This window comes from Dendrobates tinctorius, unplaced genomic scaffold (genome assembly GCF_039654945.1).
Source record: "Dendrobates tinctorius isolate UK_male_01 unplaced genomic scaffold, ASM3965494v1 ptg000022l, whole genome shotgun sequence".
Lineage (NCBI taxonomy): Eukaryota > Metazoa > Chordata > Amphibia > Anura > Dendrobatidae > Dendrobates > Dendrobates tinctorius.
The window spans coordinates 10,267,691-10,276,685 of record NW_027361690.1 but is presented as its reverse complement, the minus strand read 5'-3'; the positions used below and the strand labels follow the sequence as shown (position 1 = coordinate 10,276,685).

General features: G+C 44.0%; 1 long non-coding RNA gene across 1 annotated transcript; it reads left to right on the top strand.

Moving 5' to 3' along the window:
* The first annotated feature begins 366 nt into the window (after positions 1–366).
* Positions 367–8,651, top strand: LOC141084045 (uncharacterized). The gene is made up of 2 exons (XR_012230914.1): positions 367–969; positions 6,467–8,651. It is a non-coding gene; the product is annotated as an uncharacterized lncRNA (long non-coding RNA).
* The last annotated feature ends 344 nt before the right edge of the window (positions 8,652–8,995 follow it).

The window sequence follows — 8,995 nt, the reverse complement described above, 5'->3', positions numbered from 1 at the left end:
AGGTCACATGGTTAGACCACATGACCAGATCCTGGTTTAGCCATGTTAGAGAAGGAGACATTTTGTGCACCAGAGTGTAGAAGAATGAAGGAGCAGGTACGACACAGCCAGAACACCTGTAAAAGAGAAACCACAGCCTCAGCTTCAGATAGCTGAGTGATCTGGACTCTGCATATAAGCAGAAGTTGAGACTCAGGAATCACTACACCATTGTTATATCTGCATGACTATACCACAAAGTACTTGTGATTGCTTCCCTGAAATTGAATCTCTGCAAAACCATAGTTTATCTGGATGTACCTGTGTATTTGTGCAACAAGTAAAGGTTATCAATAGCCCCTCTGGTTTGCTTTTATATCCCTTTAAATGCCTTTAAGACTTCAATTGCCTTTTGCCTTATTATTGCTAGAATTATTCTTATGTAGACTAGTAGTCTCTGTCTTCAAGGAAACTATACTTGTTATCATATTTGTTCTCAACAACGTGTTCTGGGTATATTGTAAACAAGGTACGTACGACCCTGAGGTGATGGTGGGGGCCAAATGAGCTCCAGAGTCACATATTGTTGTAAATGGTATAAAAACATGTCTTATATTTCATTACGTCAGATAAAGTGATTTGACCACGACCCGTGTGTGTTGAGTCCTTTGTCTCCAAGCGCTTGTCATCAGAAGGGCGACAAAACCTCTCAATCCGGCCTCACTGGTGATCTGGAAAGATCTGACGCTTGGTCAGGACAAAAACAGCTACGACAGTTTGGCGCCCGACGGGGACCGTGGAAACCAGTCTATTCGGAATCCGTATGTGGGAGCTTCCTGGGAGGTTGAAAATGCAGAATCCAGGCTGCAGCAGGTGAGAACATTTATTCTTACATTGATTCTGCATCTGCAACCTCTCTAAGGATGTCCACATACCTCTGGGTAAGACTGTAACAGCACGGTTCAAAAGAACCCACATCACCAGTGAGGGGTGAGTATGTCTGTATGAGAGTTGAATAATAGAGTAATAAGATAATAATTGTCATCTGTATTATCTGTTAAACTGTTCTGGCAATATACTAATATACTAACTGGTTGTGTACTGGTGTACTGTGTAGCACAAAGTCTGGGATAGACTCTGTGCAGTGGTTGTTGTTTTGGATTGGCAGTAAATCATATGAGGCTGTATTTTGTATAGGACTGTGGTTTTTTGGTTGCTCTGGTTTTCAATGTTTCTTGTTGTTTAAGAAGTTGGCTTTGGTGTTCTCGGAGTGTCAGTGGACACTGCTGTAGGTTAAAGTGTCAATCAAATCCAAAGTGCAAGATAGGCAGGCTGTGTGAATCCTTGTATGTATGTCTATGAGAACCTCTGAATAAGATGAGAGATGAGTAATTGAAAAAAAAAAAAAAAAAAATCCGTGAATGAGCACGTATAAATGAATCATCACACATCATTTTTGTGTCAAGAGATTTGTTACCTTTCTAGTTGTGGTGGAATCCCGGACAGATGCGTTATAGATATTTCAAATCTACATCTGAGACTGAATGAATTGAGTAATGATATAGCTTGTGTTATATGTGGCATTACATTGTAAAGTTTCCTGAATGCATTTGGCCATAAAAGGGGCAAGACTCAGTTAATCTCATTATACAGTCATCTGCTCTTACAGTGAAATCCCGTGATTTTGAGTTTCTTTGTAGAAATTGATTTTGATAACTCTAAAGAGCTACAGAATTCAGTGAAGAACGCTGCATTCTGATGGGAGGGGGGAATGATACCGCTGCGCGGTTTTTTTTCTCCCTTCGCTCTTATCTCTGCTGAGTGTGAGCTGTGCTCAAAATTCTCTGTATCGTTCCAATTTTGTACGCGCTGAAAGATTTGTGCATTTTAAAGCAACAGTACTTAATTGAAGTTGGAAGTTAAAAGTAAAATATGGTGCCTAATTTAGAAGGAAATTGCAAGTGATTGTTTGGTCATTAATGTGTTTGAACCTGCTTCTAGTTGTGTGATTGATTTGTATAGCAAATTGTGTATCAACAGAGGAGGTAGCCGACTGTACGGCTGATAAAGTGGGTTAGAGTCCTATCACACCTGGGACTTCTTACTTTAGTCAGCAGGTTTTATTGTTGTGGGTGAGAGGCGAGGGTGAGGAGCCCTCTGGATATACCTTGGCAGGCTCACTCTGACTTGCTAAGTGTGGCCTGTAAGACAGAGGTCCAGGCACACTGGGAGGGCATTTCAGAAGAAAGGTGAGCTGTCTAAGGTTGAAATAGCCTTCCCACAACAATCCATGGAGCTGGGCTGGAAGGATGCAGGCCTGATCCTATTCTAGCCAGCTGATCTAGCGGGTGAGAGGCAGAGAGCCTTCCCGCTACATCCTGTAGGTCTACCGGGTGAGAGGCAAGGAGCCTTCCCGCTACACCTTGGCAGGCTCTCTCTGACTTGCTAAGTGTGGCCTGTAAGACAGAAGTCCAGGCACACTGGGAGGGCATTTCAGAAGAAAAGTGAGCTGTCGGCAGAAAAAGGTTGAAGCCATGGCAACTTTTTCTGTGTACCGTCGGTGCCCCCAATGAGATCCAAGAGAGCTATGCAAATTGAAAAAGACAGAGAAGAAAGGAAGCAGTAATACAGGTTGGACCAATTTAAAAAAAAAAAAAAGGCAAAAATACCAGAGTGTGAATGTTTGGATGTACAAAAAGGCACAGACAAGGGAAGAAAATAGCAAGTGAATAAATGATGCTTGAGAATGAATGTGCAGCAGTGTGGAAGGTGTATTATGAATGTTTTGATTGACAAAGAGTAACCAGAGACTCAGACAAAACAGATGGACTTGTAAACACTGTGATCAGACTCAGACAAACCCAGACTGAATAGCTACTTGTGTGACCTGTGCTACTGACCTAAGTGAGTTGCGCTAAATCCTGTCCAGACAAGATCATATGTAGTGACATAAGAAGCTGACATAATAGAGTGGGTAGTGGGGACATTGACCTTTGAGGAGTAAGCTGACAGTAGACATCAGACAACCAACACCATCAGTGCGACTAGAATAAGAAAGATGCAGGTGTATTATCCCTGGAGCCCCTCTGACCAGCTAGCTTTGTTGAAACAGTTGCCTGACCCTGAAGACCAACCATTCCCATTTTACAGACACATACAGGAAATACAGCAGACATATAAGTGTACCTGGGCAGACCTAGAGAGGTTGGTGAGTTTAAAGGCAGGTGACGCACTAGGACATATAATTAAGACACACACAGATGTGACAAAAAATCAGGCTTGGGGCATGGATGATAAATCTGCACTGTCTGGGGAGACATACTGTGAGTCACTAAGACAATGGGCTACAGTGGAACAATCAGAGCAGTCTGTACTCCTGATTAACGTGACACAGCAAAGAGGAGAGAGTGTAGAGATGTACTTTGGACGGTTACAGCTGAAATGGGCAGACATGGGGTACATTTGCATAAACCCACTTGATGTTAGAATACTGGTGAATACATTCATTTACGGTATGAACAAAGACTTGCGAGACGCAGTACAGACAGCCAGACCTGAATGGAGACATGTAGATCCGAAAGACCTCCTTAAGGTAGCTAAAGAAATTGAGCAAACAAGGACAATAAAACGACCTGTCATGTATGCTGGAGCACAAGGAAAACAGTGGAGACGTAGTAAGGTACCAAGGGACCTAGAAACAGTGAGGTGCTGGAATTGTGGTACTTACAAAACTTATTGTTAGTGACAATACCCCTATGAATTTACTGGGAGCAGATGTGCTGAGTGCGATCCAGGCCACCAGACAGTACTCTCCTGAGGGTATTACAGTCACAAGTCCCCTCTCAGATAAACATTTGTGTAAGATTGCGGCAATGGTGTATATGACAAAAGCGGTGAAACTAACACCTGACACCAAAATGCCTGAGGATGAGGAAATGGGACAGGTGCCAGACACTGTTTGGGCAAGGGGAAAAACGGATGTGGGTCAGTTGCCCATTCCCCCTGTCATGATTAAAATGAAAGAAGGAACCACTCCCCCTTGTTTAAAGCAATACCCCTTGAGCCTAGCAATATCAATAGCCAAATCAATTGCCCCGAGCAGAGATATTAGAGAGTATGTTAAGGCAGGGGTTCTGGTGCAAAGAAACCCCCCCTTTGGACTGCAAAGATCTTCCCCCTGTGACACCACTTTGTATCCCATTAGGAAAAAAGAGAAAAAAAAAAAAAAAGGAACTCAAGGGTTTGCTGACACTTACAGAAAGGTTCATGACTTAAGGGCTATTAATGATGATACAGTGAGTGTGACCTCAATCGTCCCTAACACACACACACAATATTGTCACAGATCCCAGTAATGTCAAAATGTTTCACAGTCATTGATTTAGCAGGTGCATTTTTCTCTGTACCCCTGCACACAGACTGTCAGTATCTTTCTCCTTTACTCATAGAGGTGAACAATATTGTTGGACAGTCCACCCACAAAAGGGGGAAAGAAACCCCCTGCCATCTATTCAGCAGCGATGGCAGGGATCCTTGAGTAGTGGCAATCACCTCATCCGCTGATTGTACTATTACAGTACGTGGATGACCCTAAGGGTTGCAAGGTCTCACGTGACAAATTACAGTATTACAAACAAAAGGTGACATTTGTTGGGACATTATATTGCCGAAGGTACCAGACACCTGACAGGAAACAGGCAATTCAAGATCTCCCTCTACCCAGGTCACCTAAGCATCTATGCATCTTCCTAGGTTTAGTGACCCGGGACCTCACACAAAATTGATTGTGTCTGTGCGGTAGGAGCAGCCGCACTACTAGGAAAGGCATGTGAGATCACACTGAAGTTTCTTTTGACAATCTATTCCCCACATGACATCTATGCCATACTCCTACAAGTTCAACCAAAACATCTGTCTATGGCCAGACAGCTCCGACTTGAGTGTGCTCTACTAATTCCTGAGTATGTCACCCCTCAAAAGATGTAATGTTCTGAATCCAGCCACCCTCCTGCCTGTGGATTCAGAAAAGGGGGAATTGGTGACCGTATTAGCAAGTGAGGAAGGATACTTTGACATGACGCATGAACTTGTCTGCATAGAACTGATGAGTCAGGAGACAGTTGGGTTTGCACACATTCATGAAAAACCTGTTCCTAATGCAGACTTTGAGTTTCTTTTTTCAGATACCACCAGGATGGACGATTCTACAGTGGATATGCAGTAGTATCCTCACATGAGGTAATCCGAGCGGAACCACTCTCTCCTCACATGTCGGCCCAGGAGGCAGAGTTGAAGGCACTCACTGAGGCGTGTAGAGCCGCTGCAGGTAAAGTCGCTAATATTTTCACAGATTCGAAGCCCATTAAAAATGCAGAGCTGGTGAAACAATTGATGGAGGCATTGATGTTACCAGTCCAGGTTGGCATTGTCAAGGTAAAAGCACACACAAAGGTGACTCCGTGGAGGTAGAGGGCAATAGAAGGGCGAACGAGGCTGCTAAAATAGCACAAGGCGGCCTAGAGAGAGCAGTGGACGGTGGCAGGGAGTCAGCGTATTCCAGCCACATTGGGTCTAGATGTCCTGAAATCCCTCCAGTAAAAGGCTGCCCAAACAGAGAAGGTACACCGGGGGAGACTGGGAGCTGAGCTGAACTCAAATGGAGTATGGGAGAATAAGGATAAAATGTGCCCACCAAAGTCCCTGTTCCCAATCATGGCGCAAGCAGCACATGGCCCCAATCACACCTCAAAAAGTCACATGTGTGCCATGGTAGATGCCTTCTGGATCGCTCCTGGTTTCAGTTACGCAGCCGCGAAACTTGTACAATCATGCCTCATCTGTGCACAGCACAACCCAGGTAAAACAGTAAAAGTCCCTAAGAAAGCGACACCTAGGCCTCTCTACCCGTTTCAGAGACGGCAGATTGACGACATACAGCTACCAAGGTAGGAGTGTATGCAAATATCCCAGTATGTGTAGATCTCTTCTCTGGTTGGCCGGAAGCCTATCCGGTAGAACGTGCAAATGCTAAAATGACTACAGACAAACTGATGAAAGAACTGATCTGCAGGTATGGTGTCCCAGAAACCACAGAAACAGATAGGGGTGCACACTTCACGGGAGAAATAATGAGGGAAGTCATGCAAGCCCCGGGTGTACAGCAAGCATTTCATACACCATATAGGCCACAAGGTAGTGGGAAAGTGGAAAGACTAAATGGGACACAAACTGAAAATTCAAAAGGCCATGGCAGACACAGGAAAGAGCTGGGTGGAGTGCTTGCCTCTTGCACTCTTTTCAGTCAGACACACTCCAAATAGAAACACAGGCTTGTCTCCCTTTGAAGTCCTGTTTGGTAGTGCACCAAAGACTGGTCTGTACTTCCCACAGGTGCTACAAATGCAACACGGTGCTATGACAGCCTACGTCCAGGCCTTGCAGGAAAGACTTAATGTGGTGCATAAACATGTGTTCTCATACATTCCAGATCCTAATGCCAGTGCAGATGTGCATCAGCTGAATCCAGGTGATTGGGTGGTTATACGCAGACACGTGAGAAGGATCCGGGACCCACGATTTGACGGCCCCTTCCACGTCCAGCTGACCACATCCACTTCAGTAAAACTTGAGGGAAAGTCCACCTGGATCCACGCCTTTCACTGCAAGAAGGTCCTGTCAACAGCAGAATGACTGTTCTCCTCATCACCTTGCTGGCAGTGACAGGGTTACTGCACTCTACAGAGACACAGGACAAACTCTTAAATGCTGATTGGGACAACAAACTTGTTCGGCATCATGCTCTTCTTATAAAGGACATGGAAGGACAGAAACCGAAAGACTGTTGGATCTGTACACACAGCCCTGTATCCGTGAGGACTATGCCGTTCTTAGCCTTACCTCTGGAGACATGGGAGGTATTAACCCCACACTGCATACACAATGAGACTTGGACTCAACCTAGGTGTGCCCCGTGATATATCTGCCTCATTGGCTATAGTCGAATGGGCCGCTAATCCCTGGTTTCAGTTTAATATAACGCGGCCTAAAGGTACAAATGTGGTGGCGGGAATATGATTCAGATGTCGGAAATATGGTCGCCAGGAGGAGGACTGAGATCCCTCACTCAGACCCTATTCCCAATGATGGACGGTGGTTCAGTCTTCAACACACTGGAGCAGACACCTGTGGTGAGGACAATAATTACACTCATGATCAAACACAGGTTAATAAGACGATGTACCAGGATGGTATTGAAGGCTGTAGAGCATCTACGGGTAAAATAATAAGGAAAGAAAGGGGTAAATGTACATCTGGTATAAGGGGAAAACCAATGAATAATACTTGGTGTGCCCATAAGCCTGCAGTAGGTCAGGACTTTTGAGTTTATACCAATGTATACAGACCCCTGGTCACGTTTGTGTTCTCCCTGAAGGAGTATTCTTGGTTTGCGGACATCGTGCCTACAGGTGGGTGAGCCCAGACATAAGAGGGGTCTGCACTCTTGCTAAACTGACACCAGCCACTTTCATAGTTCCTCATAGTAAAATAGACACAGCAGCAGTCCCAATTCACACTTTGTATAGAAGGGCTGCAGACAATAAGCCCCAGCCAAATGGTAGGCCGCATCTAGTAGAGATGGGGATAACAAAATATTCAGTAGTATGCTAATATACCCCTTCATAACACAACTGTGGGATAAATTAGTGGAAGGTACCGACTACCTGGACGATCAGATTTTCCAGATTCTTGAAGTTCTAAATGAGACTAATACAATACAGAGACAATTAATCATAGTTACTAACCAACATACTATAGTACTAGATTACCTGACAGCAAAAGAAGGAGGAATGTGTCAAATAATTGGTCCCACCTGTTGTAATTATATCGACCCTGCTGGCAATCTCCAGATCAAGGCCAGTATGGACAACGTAGGTGAACTTAGAGACCAATGGTTAAAACAACACAGTGCAAACAGAGACTCCTGGTAAGGTAACACATTCTCTTTCCTAAATCCAGTAAATTGGTTTAATGGCTTAGTAGGATGGATTTTTGGCATTATATAGACTTGTATGCAAATTTTGTTGGTTTGCTTATTGCTTTATGTAGCCGTAAAAGCACTAATATATGTATTACTTAAGCTACTGAATAATGTATGCATAAAAAAAGAATCTAAGGCTGAACCTTCTGTAGTGTATCATAGACCCCAGGTAGCCATTGCTGATGGGGAAGGTGAGTGTCCACACTGAGGGTGGATGGGTGAAGCAGGTAGGAAGCCCCCTTATGGGTACTAGACCCATGAGAGAGTAGCTCCTTTGTGGACATCACCTGACCCTGTGGCAAAGGTTATACCATTTACAAAAGGGGGAAATTGATATAGAAGAGTTAATGGTTTGCTTTTATATCCCTTTAAATGCCTTTAAGACTTCAATTGCCTTTTGCCTTATTATTGCTAGAATTATTCTTATGTAGACTAGTAGTCTCTGTCTTCAAGGAAACTATACTTGTTATCATATTTGTTCTCAACAACGTGTTCTGGGTATATTGTAAACAAGGTACGTACGACCCTGAGGTGATGGTGGGGGCCAAATGAGCTCCAGAGTCACATATTGTTGTAAATGGTATAAAAACATGTCTTATATTTCATTACGTCAGATAAAGTGATTTGACCACGACCCGTGTGTGTTGAGTCCTTTGTCTCCAAGCGCTTGTCATCAGAAGGGCGACAAAACCTCTCAATCCGGCCTCACTGGTGATCTGGAAAGATCTGACGCTTGGTCAGGACAAAAACAGCTACGACACCTCCCTGTTTTCTGAACTATTTGGAGTGCACCACATTACATCACACTTCCAGGAAACAGAGATTAATAAAGTGCACTCTGGCATCACAAACCCTTTTTTTATTTTATTTTTGTCCCTGCCATAGCAAACTGATAACATCCGCACACCACATGGTATGTAACCTATGGCATAGTAGTGCATCTCGGCATTTCACATTTTTATAAGAACAGCCATTCAA